Source organism: Nomascus leucogenys, chromosome 21 (genome assembly GCF_006542625.1).
Source record: "Nomascus leucogenys isolate Asia chromosome 21, Asia_NLE_v1, whole genome shotgun sequence".
Taxonomy (NCBI): domain Eukaryota; kingdom Metazoa; phylum Chordata; class Mammalia; order Primates; family Hylobatidae; genus Nomascus; species Nomascus leucogenys.
Genome location: NC_044401.1, coordinates 6,461,499 through 6,485,325, shown reverse-complemented (window position 1 = coordinate 6,485,325; position 23,827 = coordinate 6,461,499). Strand labels below are relative to the sequence as shown.

Below are 23,827 nucleotides of genomic sequence, written 5' to 3'. Positions count from 1 at the left end.
ACCTTTCAACATGCACATCACAAAAGAGGATACCCAAGTGGAAAATAAACATATGAAAAGACGCTTAATTTCACTAATCATTAGAGAAATGCAAACCAAAGCCATCACGGGCTACCACGTCACACATGCCCGAAAAACTAAAATGAAAAAAGACCAAGTGTTTTCAACGAGTAGAACAATAGGATCTCTCTTATGCAGTAGTCCCCCTTTATCCACGGGGAATACACTCCAAGTCCCTTAGTGAATGTCTGAAACTGCAAATAGTACTCAATCCTACATATACTATGTTTTTTTCGTATACAGAAATACCTATTTAAGATTTAATGTATTTATACCTATTTAAAATTTATTTAACATTAATGTATAAATTAGGAACAGTATGAGATTAACAACATAATCATAAAATAGAACAATTCTAGCACTATACTGGTTATATGAATGTGGTCTCCCTCCCTCCTCTTCTCTCTCTATTTCCCTCTCAAAACATCTTTTTGTACTTAAGGGTGAGCCCTTCTTGTGATGATATGAGATGATAAAATTTGGGCTGCAGTTGACTATGGATAACTGAAACTGTGGAAACTGAAATCATGAATCAAGTGGGAGGGGCATTACTGTGCTGCTACTGATAATGTAAATTGGTATAATAACATTGAAAATTATTTGGCACTATCTACTAAAGCTGAACATAAGCATACCAGCAATATCACTCCTCAGCATATATCCAATAAGAATGCTTAAATATGTAAAACAAGACATATAGTAGAATATGCATGCGGCCACCACAATTCATAATGGCTTCAAACTGGAAATAAGCCAAATGTCCATCTATAGTAGAAGAGCTGAAAATAATAATAGAATTGTGATTATATTAATACATGGAAATATTATAAAGTAATAAAAGTTTTAAAGTCTGCAAGCACATCTAAATGCAACATAACATAAATGAATCTCAGAAACATAATGTGAGCACTAGAAGCCACATACAGAAGAATATATAATCACATGATTCTATTTCTATATTTTTCAAAAGTAAACTAATATTAGAAGTCATGATAGTGGTTATCCTGAGGAAGTAGAGACTGGAAAGATAAAGGGATCTTTGTGGTCTGCTAATGTTTTTTTATTGGTCTGGTGCTGCTTACATGAATATGTTCACTTTGTGAAAATTCACTTACCTATATTTTTATAATTTTTGAATTTGTAACTATGTTTTCCTGCACTAAAATATTTCTTTTAAAAATTATCTTTAAAAACAGTGGCGGCCAAAAGAATTTCCATTGCTTTTATTTTTTTTTTCTCTGTTTTCCTGCTACTTAGCCTTAAATATGGGCATAGTCACAGAAATGTGCATATGAGGTAAATAAAGCCCCAGCTTGCTGGCTGGAGGACATAAAGGGAAGCTCCAGGAAAACTAAAAAAATACTAATGAGAGCACAGAGAAAAAGGGGCTGCAGAAAGTGACCTTATAGGGTTACAAAATTCTGGGCTCATCTTTAGCTGTACATGCATGGATCTGATTTTAATCAGCATATGAATAAAATTGAGAATGAAATTAATGGGATAGAGCAATGCCTACATCCAAGATTGTTCACTGGTATACACACAGGTCAGACCTGAAAACCACTGTAAACAAAAATGATATTGAAACCACAGAAGGAATCTTGTATCTTACAACCTGAACCTAACCAGGTCAATTGCCTGTTAAAACAAAAATGTCAACATTCCCCATAGAATTTCAATATGACTCAGAATCTCATAACATGATATTAAGAATATCTAAGAAATAATCCACAATCACCAGGCACAAGAAGAACTAGGAACATGTCAACTCACATGAGAAAACATAATCAATGGACATAAAACCTAAAATGATACAGATGTGGGAATTGTTTGACAAAAACTTTAAATTTACTATTCTAAAAATGCTGAAACAAGCAATGAGAAACAGAGTTAAAACTCAAAAATAAAATTTTAAAAAACTACAACAAAATATCACTGGATGGATTCCAACAAAATAAAGATAATACAGAAAACAGTCAATAAACTTTAAGATAGATCAACTGAAATTATCCAATATGAGCAATAAAGAAAAAAAGTGGCTCAGAAACCTGTGGGACAGTAACAAGAAGTCTAGCATTCATGTCATTATATTAACAGAAGCAGAGAAGAAAGAGTGTGCTATGTGTTGAATGCCCCCTCCAAATCTCATGTTGAAATTTAATTGCCACTGTGACAGTGTTGAGTATCAGGACCTTTAAGAGGTAAGTAAGATAGACTAATGTCATTAATGTGGGAGTTTATTAGTTATCACAGGAGTGAGTTGGTGATAAAAATAATAGTTTGGCCCAGTGTCCTCTCTGTCATGTGCTTTCTTGCCACATGATGCCTTCCATCATGAGATCACCCTTGTCAGATGCTAGTGTCACTATCTTAGACTTCTCAGCTTTTAGAACTGTGAGCCAAATAAATACTTCTGTTCTATATTAATTATCCAGTTTGTGGTATTCTTTTATAGCAGCAGAAAATTGACTAAGATTATAATTCTGAAAAGGTATTTGACAAAATAATGGCTAGAAAATTCTCAAATTCTGTGAAATACATAAACCCACAGAGTCAAGAAGTACAGCAAACCCCAAACAGAAAAAAAAAAAACAAAAACAATCAATCTCTGGATACATTAAAATAGAACTGCTGGAAATTGAAGACAGGGAAAACTGTCCTGAAAGCATCCAGAGAAAATCACACATTATCTGTAGGGAAACACCATTCAAATGACAGTGGAATTCTCATCCCAAACCATGAAAACCTGAAGGAAATGGCAACCCTTTTTTTAAAGGACTGAGAGAGCACAGAGAATTCTATATCCCGTATAAAAGAGACCTGCTCTAAAACATTTGCTAAAAGGAAGCTCTCCAGACAGAAGGCAAATGATACAACATTGCCATTGATATAAACACTGAATATTAGGAATGAAGGAAGAGGAAAAAAAAGTGATAAACCCATGAGTAAATATAAGAAACGATTATTCTCTTGGGTTCTTTAAAACATGTTTGACAATTTAATGCAAAATTACAACATTATCTGATGGGGCTTCCAATGTATGTAGATATAATATATGACAAAACAATAATGCAAAACTGGGAGAGTAAAAGGACTTATATGGTTGTAAGATTTCTACATTCTATTTAAATCCCTAAAATATTGATTCTAAGAAGAGTATAAAAAGATATGTATATTGAACAACTTTAGAACAACCTCTAAAAACAACTATACAAAGAAATATCATCAGAAGAACAATAGATAAATTTGAATTGAATGCTAAAAAATTTTCAAATAACCCAAAACAAAACAGAAAATGAAAAACAAAGGAAAACAGAAGAAACAAACAGAAAACAAAATATAAAATGAAAGACATTAATTCAAATGTAACAATAATTACATTAAATGTAAATGGCATAAATATACCAATTAAAGACAGAGATTATCAGAACAGATTTTTTTAAATGACCCAATTATACACTGTTTTCAACAAATTTACTTCAAATATAATGAAAAAGGTAGGTTTGAAGGAAAGCATATGTGCTGCAAACTCCAATTATAATAAAGCTGGAATGGCTATATTAATATTGGACAAAGTAGATCTTAAAGTGAAGAAAACTGCCAGTGATACAAAGGACATCATATAATGTTAAAGAGTTAATTAGCCAATAATATATAATAATTCTAAATCTGTATGCGCTAACAACAGAGCTTCAAAATACATGAAGACATAAAAACTGACAGAACTGAAAGGTGAAATGGAAAAATCTACAATTATATTTGAAGATATCAACACCCTTCTCTCAGTAACAGACTAGTAGATAATTAGTAAAAACATAGAACTGAAAAAATTAGCTTCATAAGAAAGAGCATATGATCATTCAAAAACTTAACAGCATTTAAGAGATTATATTCCTTACCAAATTTTTAAGTTAACATTAGTAAGGTTTTTTGATATAGCCAACTACAGTTTTGGTAAGAGTAATGGTTAGTTCTTCAGAGATAAGTCATATTGGCAGAGGCAGAAAGCTGAGAATGGGGGAGGTCAAATCTCTGTAAGATGTAAACTGAAAATAAAGTTTTACAGAAATGAATTTCTGCTAATCTCACTGTGAAAGTGCAAACAGTTTTCATACTTTTATGAAACAGGCTTGCTACTTTGTTAAATATTTGTGTAATCCAAATAGTTTTGACTTCAATTAAGCTGAATATTTGCTTTAAATATTTGTTTTTAAACCCCATTTATCAATTCTTTAGAATCTTATATAAAAGGTAGGTGGTTTTTGCTTAGGAAAATAATCAAAAATCAGAAAGTGGCCATTTTAATAATGTGAAATGATTTAACAAACAGAAAACCAATATTTTCTTGTAAAATCAGTAAGGTAGTAGGTAGGTAGCTATAAAAATATGTAGATTTTTACTACATATTAATCCTGAAAAGAAATCAGGTAATGAGTCTGAAATAAGTTTAATGTGTCCTTCTTGTTTCTATTTTAATTACACACACACACACACACACACACATACACACACACACTCTTACAGATAGCAAAATATGCTAAATAGGAAGTAAACATGGTACTGTGGTATGGATTAGTAAGAAAGTCCTACCTTAGATAGCATTATCTGAGAAAGCGTTTTTGACTTTAAGAAGGATTCGACTAAGCAGTGTGAGTTTAAGTGTCAGGGCCAGTGCCAGCATGCTTCAATGAGAACACTGAGAATAAGTGAAAGTTGAATTGTCACTGGTTTCTTCTAAGCTAAGATAAGGTTTGGGGTGCCTAAAGTGCACTCAACTGCAAATACTGTTAGAGGCCACTCATCTTCCAAGGGAAGTATCAGAGGAACATAAAACTTAATTGAGTTCTGGCTAGAACAACATCTTATGAAGCTAGGTAGATTCCATGTTTCTCTTGCTGATACCAAGGAACAAAGGTAAACAAAGGTGTCTTCACTTGCAGCTGCCATTGCTGCTGACAAAGCTTATCTACCCACAGAATGGTGAATAGTAATTCTAAAGGAAACTTCTTGTCTGCCAAGTAGAAGTCTGAAGTTCTGTGTCATCCCATGCAACTACCCCACAAAGAGCAGGTGAATCCTGAGGTGAAGGGCACTACTGCCCCTATGGTTCCCTGAAAGTTGGAGATCAAGCTTTGAGCCCTTCACCAACTCAGGGTAAACCAGCACAATTAGCCCTCCTATAAATATGAAAGAGTTCTGATAACTCCAGCTCCAGAGACTCTTAGACAAGTTACTAAATGGCAGTAGACAGAGACAGCATAGCTGCACCTTCTGCTGTATCCCTGAACACTTTAGCTAAAAGTCAGATATATCTATCCATGCACTAAGTGGTTGAGGGTCAATATAAACAAAATACAGTTGCCTGAGTTCTGTTTACAGAGCACATACAAAATTGTCTTTCTTTTTCTCTCCACATTGTTTTGCATCATTCCTAATCCCTGAATTGAATTCACTTGTTAGTTGCACTATTGTGCGAGTCTTCTGATCTTGCTTTACTGACTTAATGACAACCACTCTCTAAAGACTGACAAAAATCACATTGTTTCTTTTCACATTGCCCAACTGAAGTGGGCCAAGTTCTCATCATCTTAGCTCTAGTACTCAACCTTGAAATCATCCACAGAGATGTCTTCCATGCAAGATATTTCTCACTGTAAGGGAAAGTTAGGGCACTGGTAAGTCATCAACTTCAAATAGAAATGATAGCTCCAAAGAGGAAAAGGAAAAACAACTGTCACTCCATCACCTCTCTGACTTCGGCTTTCTAGGCAATCAGTTCTTCTGGGTAAAGTTAAATCAACAAACAAACAAACAAAAAAAAGGAGGTGGGGGGGTGTACTTTATTCTGTTTTGTTTTTAAAGAAATGGCCTCTTTTCATAGAGCAATATAAGTGGAAAATAACCAGGAGGTTTTAGTGAAAATGGACAAGGAAAAGGCAAATTTTGTGACATACTAGGTCTAATAATTGTTTAAATCTAAAGTTTGGTGCCAAATAGTGTTGGTTTTAATTAATAGATAGATCTGAAACACCCATATATCATGCTAAAGATTTAGTACTAAATGTGTTCTACTACTGAAAATAATACCAAGGTCTCTAACAACAAGATAAACACATGCTATATCGACAAAAGTATGCAAAAAAATGCTAATCAAACTCAGCTCATAGGAGCAGGAGCTGAATTGAATGATATTGTTCCCCCAAAATAAACTTCCAATTCACTACTCAGGTTATTTTCCAATTGTCACTGGGATAACACAACAAAAGCAGGGGACAAAGTTAAACCCTGGCCTTTTCAGTCAAACAAGTGGACAAATACTCAAGACAATAACCCACAAACAAGGAAGATGACAGCAGAAAATCCCCCACATTCAGTTCACCCCTTTGTGACCAAACCCTGTTCTGCAGGTCTTCTGATGACTCAGACTTTAAGACAGCAAGGTATAGACATCCTGGAAATAGGCCAATAATAATTTTCAACTAGGAAGACACACTGAAATCACTAGGGAAGCTTTTTTCAACATAACCTTTCCCTCCCTCAGCTGGGAATCATAGATTAGATTTAATTTGTATAATCATTTCAGTTTGAAGTAGGTGGATGACCTGAAGAAAATTAAGGTATAATAGCAGGCTTGCCATCGGCAAGCATGCGTTTACAAACATTTTGACAAGCTATATCTGGAAATATCCTGAGGATCCAAGAATCTTGGTTAACTTTATACAACTATAATAAATTAGGCACTACACAAAAGCATGCAGGCTACTTGACTCTGCATTTTCCTCAATCAACAACATGTAAGGGAGAGGCCTAATATACCAAATCGTTATCGAACAGCTTAGAGATGACTCACTTTGACGGGAAGAGCAAAGTGTTTCACTCTCATCTCAGTGAACCCTGTTCATATTGACATAATGCCACATGGTTCCTAATATGCAACAATGTACACTGTTCCAGCAACACAGAGGCAGCTTTGAGCCTTTGGATCCAAATTCTGTGAGTGAGCTGGGCTAGAGTTTTCTGTTTCACTTCCCTCATTATCATGGCAACAGAGGGCAAAGGTGGCAGTTAGGCTTTATGCCTGGACTGCTGGCATACAGGTCCACACCTCTTCCAAAACAAAATTTGGACAATAGCTACACATGTAAATGTTGTGTTCTGCTTAGGTTATAGGGAAACCAAATCATACTGCAGGCAACTCTTCAGTTATTTTCTCTTTTATCCTATCTTCACCAGAAATTTAAAGAGCTCTAAAACAGTGTTTCTCAAACTGTAGGTCACACTGTCAGTGCCCTTGAAATTAAGATAGTGGGCTGTAGACTTTAAAGGAAAGTTAGGATAAGATAAAATAGGATACGATAAGGTAGGATAGGACGGGATGGGATGAGATACTAGAGGATAGAATGGAAAACGCAACACATAGGAAGGGTAAATACTGTCTTATGAAATTTTGTTTTAATTATATGACTGCATGTAGACTGTGTCATGATTTAAATGCATTTATCTCTGTGGATTATTAGGAAAATGTATGAAAACCACTGCCGTAAAGAACATCTATCTTATTGCCCTAATAGCATTTCTCCACAGAAATACTATTGGCTTTGTGACTGGGCAAATCTCTTTTCTAAGTAATTTCAGCTATTCATGGCAGGATTTAACACCATATCTTTCCCCTATCCACTGAATTCCAGTAGTGCTTCCTTTTCATCGTGACAACCACACATTTTAAATGCTACCTAGGAGGAGTTATCACCATCTAGAGATAAATATGAATCCATAGACAAAAGGTTGCTAGCTCAACTCATATCTGATGAGAAGCAAGTGTTTCTAAGTATCCTTTTGTATCTGGAGTTTGTCCTCCAAGATGAATGGAGGTCAGCTTTGATAGCTCTTATCTGGGACGTGTACACTGTTCCAGCTACTTATTCTGCAAATTAAGTCTTCCTTTCCTAGCACCCATCAATCTAATACTAAATTCATTAGCAAAATGAAATGAAAAGAACACAACATACATTGCTATTAATGGAATTCCATGCATGTCACTCCCCACACATTGTACTAAAAATGAACTCATCTCCATTTGAGTGTCTCTACACAAATATCTGTGTTTATTAATACATAGCATTTCAGAAGTGAGATTTTCCTTAAAGCTGTAAAGCCATTTGCTTTGTCAAGCTCCCTTTTCAGGGAAAAACTTCAGGAATTTTCACTATCAATTTATGTTGATTATTTACTCTTTGGTGGATCTGCTATTCTCCAGGCAAAATCCAATAAGGAGAAATCATGATTTCTGTCTAAAGAATTTATTTTGTAATATTTTTTCTTACTTCCTGTAACTTATTTTGTGTGACAGTAATAAACAGTTCATAATGCTCCATCTACTATCCTCATCCATAAAATGTAGGAAGAGTTCAACATTTAAAAATTTTTTAATGAAGACAAAAATCAGCTGGTGACTTCCTACTGGAGCACAAAATTAACACTTGCACTGGAGTGGGTGAGTTTTTCTTATTCAGAGCGAAATACAGTCTTTATCTTATGGATTTAAAAATCTTAGTTACCTTTCCCTAGCTTGAAATAATAGGCATTTTGGGCTGGGCACAGTGGCTCATGCCTGTAATCCCAGCACTTTGGGAGGCCAAGGTGGGCAGATCACTTTAGGTCCGGAGTTTGAGACCAGCCTGGCCAACATGGTGAAACCCCATTTCTACTAAAAATACAAAAAATTAGCCAGGGTGGTGGCACACACCTGTAATCCTAGTTACTCAGGAGGCTGAGGCAGGAGAATCACTTGAACCTGGGAAGCGGAAGAAGTTGCCATGAGCCGAGATTGCACCACTGCACTCCAGCCTGGCCAACAGAGTGAGAGTCTGTCTCAAAAAAAAAGAAAAAGAAAAAGAAAGTAATAATAGGCATTTTGAAGACTTCAAGAGAAATAGCTAGAATTCATAAATCACCCAGAAGTGATAACTCTGTACTTAGATTTTCACACATAAATTTTCCTATTCCTGGATAGCGTGGGACCAGACTATATATAACCAAGTTTTAAGGTGACCAAAAGGTAAAATTCACAAATACTCTGAATGTCTCAACTACTTTCCTTCCAGAAACCCAAGAAAAACTGAAGTGATTTCTCACTTCCCCTAATGAGCACTAATGACAATTAGAGATGAACAGCTAACCTCAAACACACTTAAAAGAGTGTTTTTGAAACAGAATACCACACAAGTTGTTTAAGGCTTATCTTCAAACATTTTCCTCAATAAAATGTTAATAAACAAAAAAAAATGACATAAGGGAAAAGAGAATGGGAATGAAGAATATCCTCCTTTACTTTTAAATGACAAAATGAACAAACATGAGAGAAAATACCATTTTTAAAATGAAAACTTCACTCAAATGAGAGAAGGCAGATCACATAGTGGAATGTCTAAGGGGAAATCCAGGTGGACTGCCCACTGGAGTATTCAGTTAAAAAATATCCAAAGGAAGAAAGAAAAGACATTAGATATTTGGAAAGGTAAGTAAGTAAGTAAATAAATAAATAAGAAAAATGATGACAAATTTGCAAGGGACACCAACACCAAATGCGGTTTTTGTTTTTTGTTGTTTTGTTTGTACGCCAAAGAGAATCAGTCAGCTAGTAACAAGTAAGGAAATTCAAACAGTAGTTGTTCTAGGTCAAAAACAAAAGATATATATGTACACACACCACACACACACATATCTATATTTATATATACACGCACACACACACACACAAACACACACACACACACACACACTTGGAGACTCTCATGCCTCAAATATATTTTGAAGCATACAAATTTAGAGAGTCTAGATTTAAAACAGCGGCAAATACAAAAGTCTTTCTTAATTAAAAAGCTAGCTGCAGGTAAGTCACTAGCATCAAATAGGTACCAAACAAAAGTAAAACTGTGCTCAGAAAAACTAACTTGTTCTTAAAATGGCCATTTTCACAAAATACCGAAAGATTGGCAATGTGGCCAAATCGCCCCAAAAAAGGGGTTTAGAAGCAGCCTTTGTAACCAAACAGTGGGAATATGTATAAAACAGGAAGGTCCACGAAAAGCTTTTGCCCACTTGGTGAATTGAGCCTCTCTATCTAGGCTTCTTGTGGCATTAAATAAGCATCTGCAAATGCAGTAACTAGAATATATAATCTATTCAGATTTTCAAAAGGCTTTGAAGAAAGTTTCATAGCAAAAACTGTGCAAATAAATTTTGGGTAAACATGGAATTAGAAATACGTATTTTCACCAGCACAAAACTATGTTAGACATAGGAAGAAAATGTGAAGTGGAAATGATGAGAAAATGCTTTTATAAATTTTGACTGTGGAATTCAAAGTGTCAACTGCACGTATTTATATTTCACTATCCTTTTCAAATAGTAAAATATCAAACCACAGCATCACGGAATCCTAAAGAGCTGGGATGACTCCCTACATACTACAGATGAAGAAACTGAGACACAGAGGATTAATAATTGCCCAAGGTTAAAACATATAGGCATCAGGAAGATTTTATAACATTTACAAACTTGAACAAAAAGTACCACATGAGCTCCCCTATGGGGATGTGTTGAGTATTATATTTCACTAGTGATAAAGAATACAAAACTGTTCACATAAATATGGCCTTTAAAATATGGTCCCTAAACAAGAACCTTAAAAGAATTATAATACATTCCCTGAAAACATTTCAATGTGCTCTGGTTACAAAGATAATCAAAATTCTAGACATCATCAGAAGTGCTTTGGATCCAGTCTTAGGGAGATCCAACATTTAATAGCTATCAGAAAAAAAATGCCTGCAAAGGACATAGTGAGGAAATGACAAGGAGCATAGGAAGAAAATCAAGAAAGCATGACGCCATGAAAAATAAGGGAAGAAAGCATTGCACTAAGGAAGGAGTGGTCAGCAAGGTCAAATGCTCAGTGAGGTCCCAATGAGAGCTAATTTGGAGAAGTGATGGAGGTCCCTGTAGCAGACAAGGTGAATTGCTGAATGGATTGGTGAAGAAATGGAAATAGAGAGTAGAAACATTTCTTTGAAGAAATGTGAGTGTCCTTCTACAGGTAAAAATAAAAATAAAAATACATGATAACTGGTCAATCTCTGAAAGTGTGGGCCCAGTGGTTTTAAAAGGATATTCAGTATTACCCACCATCATACTTTTTTTTAACCATAATTCCTAGTCAAATATGTCATAAGCCCGGGAAAAGGATCTCAAAAGAACTTAGAATTATCCTCCTTTAATACAAAAAATAAAAGGCATCTGGTTTGCAGTAGGGTTGTAGACCTTGCAAGACTTCTGCATTTTGGTTTAATCAGAGATTTTCCAGAAGTCTAAAAATAATTATTCATTTTTGAAAAATAAGGGTACCATACAGCTATCTAGCTCTGTAATCCAAGGAAAAATCAATTATCTTAAAAGATGCCTTATGAGGTCATTGTTTCACATGATAAAACAATAACATTAGGAGGACAAGTCTCGGTTGGAAGTCTCAGATCACTCTAATTGTTCTAATTGATGAATCTTCTTCAAGGAAAAAAGTGGGTTCCATTTCTGTTTTTAAAAATCCAGAGTATCTGTAATAGTGCAACTAATGACAACCTTCCCGTTGTTCTTGCCTAAGAGGAAACCCTATAATAAGAGCTTCCCAAAATGTCAAATAATACTTGTCTCATAACAGGGCTTCTTTGTTCATTCACCATGTCTCTTTTGATATGCACAGATAATAAAAGTTCATGTAAAACTAAAGGTAATATAGAGCAGAAGCCAACACTAATTCTGTATAAATATGTCTGATTAATAAGAATGCCATTGTTATGGTTATTTCGTAATGTCACGATTGTTACAAGAACAGAGGATAGAAGTACTCTTACTCTTACTGTTTTCGTTCATCCTCTGTCATCCAACCAGTTTGCAAATTTCTGTTCAATGGGAAAAATGAAGGACAGATTTTTGTCCATTAATTACTTCTGTTGCATAAGTTAATCTCATAAATTGTGAAATGAGCATTAAATTCAGGGAAAAATTAGGAGTTTTATTTTAAAATTGAACTCCACTTCCACTACAAAAATGAATACATGCTCCAGGCTTACTTTCTAAGCTCCCTTTTCTACATGCACAATTGCTATATTCCTCTGGTGCTCATGAGCACATGAAAGATAAAATTTAGCATGATAGCACTAAAATCTAGGTAAGAGCCTAGTATATTATACCTAAACTGTGGTTTAATACAACAACCATACACAAAATTGTATATGGGATTTGGTTCCAAAAATTAGAACCCCACCCTGGTGAAGTAATGAGAAACCCCACCCAGATGTAAGTATCTGGTCCCTTATTGGAAAAGAAATAGAAAACAAGTAATAAGATAACAGTCTACACTCACTGCAGACAGACAGCCCGATAGATTTTGAAGAAAATTCTAAGGCTGGTAGATAAGTTTGTATTGTCATTATTTTGCTTTTCTCTTTAAATTCTTATCTCCTAGATCCTGATATTCCCCCTTGGGGCAGCAGTATAATATAAAAGCTTAACAGTCGATCTTAAATTTAGCTGACATTTTTATATTCTTCAAAGCATACTTTTTAGATTGCACCCAAGAAGGAGATTATTAAATAGTAGCAGGAGACCAGCTAGTGGACCATTTTGACTGAACAAAAAACAGCACTGTGCCTTCTTGTTGACAAACCAAAAAACATTTATATAGTTATTATAATCAATTTGATAAATAAAAGGGTATTAATGACTGAGAAAAAAAAAGGGAAAAATTGTATTTCTCCCAAGTCCCTTCATCCTCTCTTAAACTCCATATTAGTTTAAGAAAGTGGAGGAAGCTATGCATGAAAAAGAGTGTACTTAGTTGAGCTGGAGTCTCTTGTGAAACAGGTTCTGTCAGTCAGCAGGCAAGGGTACATTTCTGTAATTATTTAAGCCTATTTTTTTTGTAGTAATTAGCCAGAGCTCCATTTTGCTGGAGCTGGCATCACTCACAGCTCACTTTTTTTTTTCAATTTAAACTTTTCGTTCCTTTTTATAAAATAAATTTACATATTTTCAGTCTCTCAGTCCCTCCTATGTTTTATTTATGAACATAGCGCTTCTTGATGGTAACTCTAATGTGAAAGAGGTAGTAATTAATGTCCCAATCTGCTAGGTTAATCCCTTTCCACACTCTCTATAGAGAAGTTTAAGGTAAGTAACAGTTTACAGTCAATATTAGGTTTAATTATGCTTAATGAGAGTTGGTGTCTCTGTTTACTAACTGCATTTAGGTGTGTGGATCCTAGATGAATTTTCCCTTGGCCTCATTCTGATTTGTTAATAGTGCCACTGTGTACTGTATACTCAGTGCCTAAATCTATAAAGCTGCTTCTGGAGAACAAAGCAAGTAAGGCACCTGTTTCAGTTGAAACATTATTAAACAAATGAGTGCAGTTTTACTGCAACCACATCTTTCTTTGGGAAGGGTGCTATTATTTTATAATGCTTTCCAAACAGGTCCATGTAAAAGGCTAATTGCTGCCTAAATTCAAGATCCTAGGTTAAGTCTATACATATTAAAAAATGTTTCAAACTAAGTACAATAATCAATGGTGAGTATTTTAAAACTATGGAGTATTAAACACTTCCAAGACTTTCTGTATTAATCTTTCAATGTTTTCATTCCAAGTACTATAATTGAAAACTACTTTGACAAGTAGTTTTTTTGCCTTGAAAATGTCTTTTGTCTTAAAATTATATTTAACTTTGTTGCTGTGTATAAGACAAAACTTTTGTTTCCTTACTGAAACTATAAAAATAAGCAACAAAACAAACACCTTGGCCTCAAGGAAATCAGATAGTAAGCCGAGGGAAATTTAGTAAACAAATTTTTAAAGAACCCCTTTTTCCTATATTTTTGTTATGGATAAATTATGTATACAACTGACAATGTAGTTTCTTTAAGTCCATTCATAGTCTAATCAATTTAGTAAATATTTATTGAGTAAATACTTTGAGCTAAGCACAAAAATGAACATGACATACTCTCTTCTCTCAAGAAGCTTACCATCTAGAAAGGAGCCAGGCATGAGTTAAAAACTTTAATAGGCTGGGTGCAGTGGCTTACACCTGTAATCTCAGCACTTTGGGAGGCCAAGTTGGGTGGATCACCTGAGGTCGGGAGTTCAAAACCAGCCTGGTCAACATGGTGAAACCCCGTCTCTACCAAAAATACAAAAATTAGCCAGGTGTGGTGGCGCACGAGATTGGGCCACTGCACTCCAGCCTGGGCAACAGAGTGTGACTCTGTCTCAAAAAGCAAGCAAACAAACAAAACTCAAAAACACTATGCTACAATATGGCAAATCATACTCATGTATTAAGGAGACACAGAAAAGATCAGTTGATCTGTAGAGGATAAATAAGGCCTCTGCTGGTGAAATAGCAGTTTTTTCTGGGTCATGTGCAGACTATAGCAGGCTAAATGAACAGTAAGAGCAAAGGCAGAAAGCATGGCATCCACAGTGTATTTAAAAGACAGCAAACAGTGAAGTGTGTGTGGAAAGAACTATGTGCCTGGGTGGAAGAGGCGGGGCGTGATGGGAAGAGAGATGGGAGTTTGGAAGTTAGGGGCTCAAAGAGTGGACTGAGACTGAATTAAGAATTTTCAATGTCATCTTGTGTTAGCTTCTATGTAATATGAGGGATAGGAAAAGGTAAAGAGATAACACTACTAAACAAGGATAAGGTCTGAATAAATTCCTTCAAATTAAACTGAATTCTTCTAAGCCTACTGATCTTTGAAAAACATTTTCAAATTTCAAACCTCCCATAATGTAATTTGGAAGCCCTTGCATTTATATCAAAGAATTAGTTGTGCCATGTGGAAAAAAATTCCTAAAATATGTCTGTCTGAAAGATGGGATGATAACATATTAATGGAAGCTAGTAGAAAGAGAAGCTGTTAGGTTTATACCTCAGGGAATCCTGAGAAATCTGCAAATAATTAAATGTACTTTGTGATATAAAAATCTGCTTATAATTAATTTCAGAAATTTTCTGCCTTTTGAAAATTCTCCCTTAGTTAATATATCATGACATTGTTTTTGTTTTTTAAATTTTAATTGGCAACAAAAAGTTGTATATATTTATGATATACAACATGCTATTTTAACACATGCATTACTCCACATATTTTTGTAGTGAGAAGACTTAAGGTATACTCTCATAGCAATTTTTAAGTATACAATATATTTTTATTTACATGATGTACAACATATCTCTTCAACTTATTCCTCTTAAGTGAAATTTTGTACCCCTTGACCAGCAGCTCCCCAGTCTCCCATCCCAGCTTCTGGTAACCAACATTCTACTCTCCGTTTCTATGAGCTTGACTTTTTTAGATTCCACATATAAGTGAGATCATGCAGCATTTGTCTTTCTGTACCTGGCTTATTTCACTTAATGTCCTCCAGGTCTATCCATGTTGTCGCAAATAACAGCATTTTCTTTTTTAAAGATGACTTACATTGCATCATGTTTATGTATATTATTATCTGTTCTTCCATTGATGGTCACATGATAATATCCATTCTGATAGGGGTGAGGTGATACTCACTGTGGTTTTAATTTGCATTTCTCCCATGATTAGTGATGTTGAGCATTTTTTCATATACCCATTAACCATTTGTATGTCTTCTTTTGAGATATGTCTATTCAGGTCCTTTGCCTATTTTTCAGTTGGGTTATTTGTTTTCTTACTATTGAGTTGTTTGAGTTCCTTATATATTTTGGATATTAACCCCTTATCAGGTGTACATTTTGAAAACATATTCTTCCATTTCTTAGGTTGTGTCTTTACTCTGTTAAGTGTTTGCTTTTACTTTTGCTTTTAGAAAAATAAAAAAGAGGCAGACATTTCCTTAAAATCCATAAACTAATAAGTTTTAAAAGAAAAGAATGCCATCCAAACTACATAATCAGAAAAAGACTTTCTACAGCTTAGGTCCTGTTTTTATAGTATTTTAGAAATGTTTAAACACATGGCCTATGACAAATACTTGCCTCTTTTTGGAACATCAATTACTTCTTTGTAACAGTATACTGATTTCCTTTTAAGGAATAATCTCTTTCCCTTCCAGTATAGTATTGGTGATATGCTAATTCCAGGTTCAAAGATAAACTTGGGGAAATTAGGTAGATAAAAACAGAGAACATGCAAAACAATAAAGAAGCACACGAGGTGAATGAAGAAAAATGTAGCAAATTTATCAGAAAGATGGAAATTGTTTAAAAAAGTTTTAATATTTTCTAAATATGGTGAACATTTCTCCAATTTAAATAATCATCAGCTATTTAACACTTTCTATGTGCTAGGCATTGAATTCATCAATTTATTAATAATATCTCCAATCCTAATTATAACCCCAAGAGATAGATGTTATTTTTTCCATTTTCTTTTATCGGTGTGTAGGCTTAAACCCAGAGAACTAAAGTAATTTGCCCAACTTTTAGTGAATAGTTCAGCCAACACTGAATCTCAAATCCAATGGAAAATAAAATGGTATTTCCAGTATAGGAAGTACAAAACATACAGGTTAAATAAACAAAAGTTCACATATACCTATCAGTAAGGAACTCCAAAATTACAACACTCTGTTAAAAACATAAGCCACTCAAAGCTCTAGAGTTAACTAAGGTAGTAACATAATTCTGAAATTAAAATGAAAATATTTACATAAAGTTAAATATTTTTTTAAAAAATCTTTAAAAAGTACACTCAAACATATGGGGAAAACATTTTTCATGGGAAACATTTTAGGATAATACTATCTATTCTATAAGAAGAGTCACTTTCCTGAAGAGTTCTTTGCTTTCAGTGCTGTTGCCTAAATTAACTTTCTGTTATGAAACACATCATGCTAGTTTGAACCTAGAGAATAATTTGAACAAAACCAAGTTAACCATTTCTAAAATACTTAAAATACAAAGAGGTGGTTGTGTAACCTTGAAGATAATTATTCAGATGTTTTTAAGTATTCATTTCTCCATAGTATTTTAGATTTAATTTTGTGAATTTAGCAACAAAGAACACAGTTTAGCACAAAATGAGAAAACCTGTTCAGAAGTGAAGAAATCATCTAAATATTAATAGATTTTATTAAATAGCAGCAGAAAACGATATACTTGGTGTTATTTTCAGCTACATAAATATCTTATTTTTATCCAATAAAAAACATACTAAATTCCTCCATTTCAAACACTGATGATATCAGCAAAGTGTTCACACATCTGGATATCTTTCTGTGTTTACCTAAACTGACCTTTCTGGTATGTACTGTACTTTCTATCTCAGTATCTTCGGTGTACATTTGCAAAAACTACTTGGAACAGTTTACATTCTCCCACACCATGCTACTTCAAATGGTCTTCAAGACTTCCAAATTACTGTCAGACACTGGGCATTTTGTAGGCACATACTTTTGCATTCCTCCTCAAGGGAAAAAAAAAGGGGGAAAGCCTAGATTCAAATGGTAATAAAGTCTCTTTCACCCTGATAAATACATTTAAAAACTTGATCTCAGCTGGTCGCAGTGGCTCACGCCTGTAATCTCAACACTTTGGGAGGCCAAAGCAGGTGGATCACCCGAGGTCAGGAGTTCAAGACCAGCCTGGCTAACGTGGTGAAACCCCATCTCTACTAAAAATACAAAAATTAGCCAGGCTTAGTGGCGGGCACCTATAATCCCAGCTACTCAGGAGGCTGAGGCACAAGAATTGCTTGAAGCCAGGAGGCGGAGGTTGCAGTGAGCCAAGATCACGCCATTGCACTCCAACCTAGGTGACACAGCGAGACTATGTCTCAAAAAAAAAAAAAAAAGTTGATTTCATCCTGATGCTAGAGTTGTATAAAATAAGTAAGATCTTAGTGTTAACTCACAAGATATTATATAAAAATCTTTATATGTATGTATACCTATGTACTATGCATAAACACATTTGAATATAGCATGCATATATATGCAATCGATTTAGTATATTTGAATGCATATATTATATATAGATACATATGCATTTACATTTCCACATTTATTCCAAAAACTTAGAGAGAAAATACTTAAACTGTTTTCAAAATACAAATTCTAAATGAAATAAAATCTTCTTTAAAAACTGTAATTAATGGCTGTTATGTCAAACTGTGAACCAAAAAGGTCAAACCTTATAATTTACAGTTTTAGAGGTCATAGCTCAAATTATAACTTTAAAAACCTGATTATTTGTGAGTAATTTGACAAATGCATCTAATATAAACTGAATGCATATAAAATATTTTTGAGAGTAAGAAGAATGTATGTTCAAGCGGACAGCTGATAGAGGAAATGGCCTTTTACTGAACAAGGCTGAAGTCCAGCATAATGACTTGGAATGCCTTTGAATGAGCATGCAGGCCGGAAGGCCAAACAGTACACGCATCCAAAAGGGAGCATAATGAACTATCTGATCAGAAGACAAAAATACTCCACATATACGTCCAATGAGAAAAAAAAAACACACACTTCCGTCATCACCTCTTTTTTCATCATTACTATACCCCAATTCACGAATAAACTCTGGGCCATTGATAAATAATCATCAAAAGAAATGATTTTTTAATTTTAAAATGCTACAAATTCCTATAATATTTCAATCTGAGATTTTCAAATGTCTATGGAGATCTTCTATATCATATAAAGTAAGCTAGGTTTACAAAAGTGTTTACGACTCATCTTGGATGAAATATTACCACACCTAGCTTCATCTCAAAGGCACTTGCTCCTTAAAACGTAATCTGAAATACTTTGGCCTCTCCACAATTTTTAATCTACAAGTAATCCAGTATTAAGAAGGCAGATCATTGAAGACAATTTTCTCCACTGTAGACTCAATTCCCTAACCCAAGCTAGAATTGAGAAGGTTAGCAAAATAGTTATTTATTCGTACATCTATGTCTCTGATATTTATTTATGTGCTTATTGTATCTCCCTATTAGACTATAAGCTCCACAAGGATAAAGACTAAGTCTCTTTTGTTCAACAGTTATCTATAACATCTACAAAGTTTCTGGCACAGAGCTGACATTCCATAAATATTTGCTGGAAAATGGAAAGAAGGGGTTGGCAATAGAAAGAAGGGAGGCCTGAGTTAGCTAATCTCCTCTAGTATTATTTGTGCAATTGTGGAGAGAAAAATCCCTAAAAATGTACACTGTATTTAATCAATTTACCCATCCAACAATTCACTGATACATCGATCCTTGAAACCAAAAAGATTTAAAATGGCTTCCAAAAGTACACAATTATATAATAAAATAAATTAAAACAGATGAAAAATGAAAGGGATACAAAGTATAGTGGGGAACAGGATATTTCTATATGTATACTGGTAAAGTCAGTTAAATCACAGGAAAGAGAAGGAATTTGCTTTTTAATTTCTCCAATTTAACCTTATTATAACTACTATTATAATAGCGTTAAAAACACTAAGCAAATATTTACTAGTTCCTTGTCTAACCATTACTATGGCAAATACTCTATAACCAGGTACCTTATAACATGAGCCAGGCAATCTATTGGATGAGACAAACATTCAGTTATAAGAAAGTATAATGTGTATGTTATAACACTAAAATTATAGATTTCTGTAGGAGAGAAAAGTAGGATTCTCTGAACCAGCAAAAATGCTTACATGGTAACTGCTGAACTATGAACCCAATACTTCATGTACCAAGAGATTTTTCTGATACATGTAAATGCATAGTTCTTCAAACACAGGGAAATATATGGTCTCAAATATTACCAGTACAAATGAGACTTGCACATGTAAATCACAATATGGTAAGAAAACACATTTGAAAAGTATTATCTTTCTTGTAAGTGAAAGCTTAACTCTGATTCCACTTAGCCTGGTAAATGTTTCTGTCATTCTGTTGGGCCAGCCCACACATACTGGGCTCTTGATAGGTCCTGGGCTCGACCATCTGGCCCTTTGTGTACTTAATTCTTTTCTGATACTGACGAGTGTATTAGTAACACTTCCTTGATCACTGGTAAACATACAGCCACCACACAACTAAGATTTTCCTTAATTCTGAAATTCACTAATTAGTTGTGGGTACGGGTTAGTATTACAAAGGTATGTTGAGTGGTACTACAATAAGTAATGTAATTCCCAAAAAGAAGTGTGTTAATTTACTTCCCACTTCATTAGAGGAATAAAAAACATCTTATCATCACTAAAGGATACAAAAAGAGACCTGGGTATTTTAGGGAATGGTAGACAGGGAGAAAGCATGAATGCAGCATTGAGGCAAGAAACACAAACCACCTATAAATCTTGGACAATGTTCATGCTTTTTCTTAATACCTTCTGATTGCTTAATTTATTAGTGTGTTTCATGAAAACATTTTATTCAATTAATAAACAGGTTTCCAAAGAAAGCAAATAAGGTAAATGATTCCTATTTTCAAAAACTTATCATTCTACTGGTACATAAGTTATGTATTAGTCAACTCTGGAAGCTGCATTAATCTTTTCAAGCCAATAAGGGCTCAATCAATTACTTGAGATAGCAGAATAAAATACAGGCTTAAGAGAAATAATGCAGCCAGGTGTGGCGGCTCACGCCTGTAGTCCCAGCACTTTGGGAGGCCGAAGCGGGCGGATCACGAGGTCAGGAGATCGAGACCATCCTGGCTAACGCGGTGAAACCCCGTGTCTACTAAAAATACAAAAAATTAGCCAGGCATGGTGGCGGGCACCTGTAGTCCCAGACACTTGGGAGGCTGAGGCAGGAGAACGGCATGAACCCGGGAGGAGGAGCTTTCAGTGAGCCCAGATCATGCCACTGCACTCCAGCCTGGGCGACAGAGCGAGACTCCGTCTAAAAAAAAAAAAAAGATAATGCAATTTCCAAAGGTGCTACCAAGCCATTTAGAGAAAAGATATGGTACAATTGTGAGTATCAAAACTGGGAATTTATATACTTTAAGCCTACCATAAAACATATTTACTTTTTTTCTTTTGTTGGATGAGAGATATTCTAACGCTGTTTATTTTTCCGGAAGATTCAGATTATTCAAAGTGTATCAGCTGATTGTTATGTGTGTTAATTCAAGCACTGAGTTTAAATAATCATAACTCAACTCCCTAAAACTAAAGATTCTGTGTAAGGTTGGGCCAGTTGCCCTCATTCCTAGGATCAAACCATGTAAGACCAAAGATCTCTTAGAGATTTTTGGGGGTTCCAGTCTTTCTCCTTTGTCCATAGACATGTTAGGGAAAGGATGACATTTTCTTATAGTACTTACCCCCAAATAACAAATATCTCAACAAAAAATATATAAAAGTGGGGATTGTAAAATAGGTGTTAATAATTCCTTAATCAAATCTTGTAACTAATGAAAAAACACAAGTTTATATGCAGAAGTAAACTGATGAAAGGATGAACAGAATAAACAAGGAGGAAAAGACACATTTTTAAATATGTAATTTAGAAACTGTCAAAAAAAGTGGGACATGTCTTATTTAACTGGTGTATGAGAAGAATTGATGCTTTTACAGGCACATAAAATGCAGGTACAGAAAGGTAATAGGAGCTTTGTGTTACAATGGAACTTAAACTCCTCTGGGCAGTGATCAGCTCTGATGGATCAGAGACAGTTACAATGCAATGATTAACTAGTGGACAAAGCTATTATTCATGGCAGGTATGTAAGCAATTGGGGCAGCAATGTTGGAGGCCCCTCCTCATCAGGCAGCTTTGCCAGTACAGACAGGATGCCTGGAACCAGGAAAGACACAAAAACAATAAAACCTAGAGCCAGCTAAGGGAGATTCAATGCAATCCATCTCCAAATTTTAAATATTACTGGAAATCTACACTGAAGAATGTTTTCCCTTGGGATTGGCATACATTGTGGTTATAGAATGTTGACCAACACTTACCTCTATTTATCTTACTATGCAGAGCAACATGCCTAAAATACCTACTTAGAAATTCTCATTATATTACAGAAAAAGGAGATTCTAACATTCGTTGGCAAAAATTTTTGTTGATAGGTACGAACATCATGTCATTACATGAACAGATGGTTAAAGTGAGTCCATTTTATTGACAGTATATATTGTGGGTCTTTTTATTCTGAACAACCAAACAAAACAAACACACAAGAGGTCATTGTGCCTTCCCTCATTTGGTTGGCAGCTTTATCTGTAAAATATGAAAATAAAAAACTAACATGGACTAAAATCCTGCATGTACCATTGGTAACTGCATAGTACCATTTCTGCATAAGATTTAATCAAATATTTTATTCATATTCAGAAATCCTGATATTTGTGAAGATGGAAAAATACATGGGATATTTTTAACTTTCAACTTCATGATCTCCAGTAAAAGTAGAAAAATAATCATATTTCATATTATTTGTTTTTTTGAGCTAGCCAAAAAGTTAATAGTATACAAGAAAAAAGGAAGTTACCACTCTTTATTTGTCTTCAGGTCTTTTAATGTAATCTCAGGAAAAAAACATATTTAACAAAAATGGAAATTATCATGTTAAAATCTATTCCACTTTGAAAAGCTATATTCCTAGCCGGGCGTGGTGGCGGGCGCCTGTAGTCCCAGCTACTCGGAGAGGCTGAGGCAGGAGAATGGCGTGAACCCGGGAGGCGGAGCTTGCAGTGAGCCGAGATTGCGCCACTGCACTCCAGCCTGGGCGACAGAGCGAGACTCCGTCTCAAAAAAAAAAAAAAAAAAAAAAAAAAGAAAAGCTATATTCTTTCTCCCTCTCAGATAATTTTAAATATAAAAGCTGAAATGTTCATAACCAAATAAATCGTCTAGCAGACATCCAATCACCAAACATTAATTTTACACCATGAGGTTTCTTTAATTTCTCTCTGTCTCCCTCTCTCTCTCACAGACACACACACACACACACACACGCACACACACATTCACACAGACAGGTTGCTAACTTGATTCTTAGTATGGTAACTTAATCTCATAACCGCTCCAAAATATACTTTACCTTGATTTTGTGAATAAAAATAAATAACCTTATGGGGCAAGGCAGGGATAAAAATTAGAAGTATATTTCTAACTATAATAGCTAATAATAAAAAGAACAGCACAAAATTACTGAAAATTATATTGCTAAAATGTATCTGTACATGTGGCTGTGAAAACTTAGGTGCAAAGAGAATTCTAGTTAACTACCTTCAGAAAGAGCTAATGAAATATGAGGTTTAAGAGTACATCTTCAGTACTTCTGTACCTTAAAATATTGCCGAGTATTAATTTTTCATCAAGTTGTCATTTTCTCTGACATTTGGTTTTATTAATCAAGGCATTTATCATTAATTTGTAGAAAATATCGTAATTAAGCCAAATAAAATAAAATCCTTAAAAGGTTAAAATTAGAAAGCAGGTGAATTAGAACTTTGACATTACCCTGTTGACATACAGGAGCTTTCTGGAAATATGAGAATGAAGTTTTTTTCAGTGAGTTTGGTGCCTCGATCTTGGGGCTGGCTGGTTTTTAAAAAATGTTATAAAGATTTGATTTAAAGCTCTCTGACAGTTTTGACATTCAGGTGAAAGTACTGCTGCTGCATTTGGAACAATTTGCATATCCCACTGCTAAACGGAATGTTTGAGGTGTGCACTGGTGTAAAGAAATTAAAAACAAGCTATCACACATGCTTAAGT

At 34.6% G+C, this 23,827-nt stretch overlaps 1 protein-coding gene across 5 annotated transcripts in view; it reads right to left on the bottom strand.

The window, feature by feature from the left end:
• The window catches only part of ZBTB20 (zinc finger and BTB domain containing 20), an 807,544-nt gene that overhangs the window by 603,827 nt on the left and 179,890 nt on the right, over positions 1 to 23,827 (bottom strand). The window lies entirely within an intron of this gene.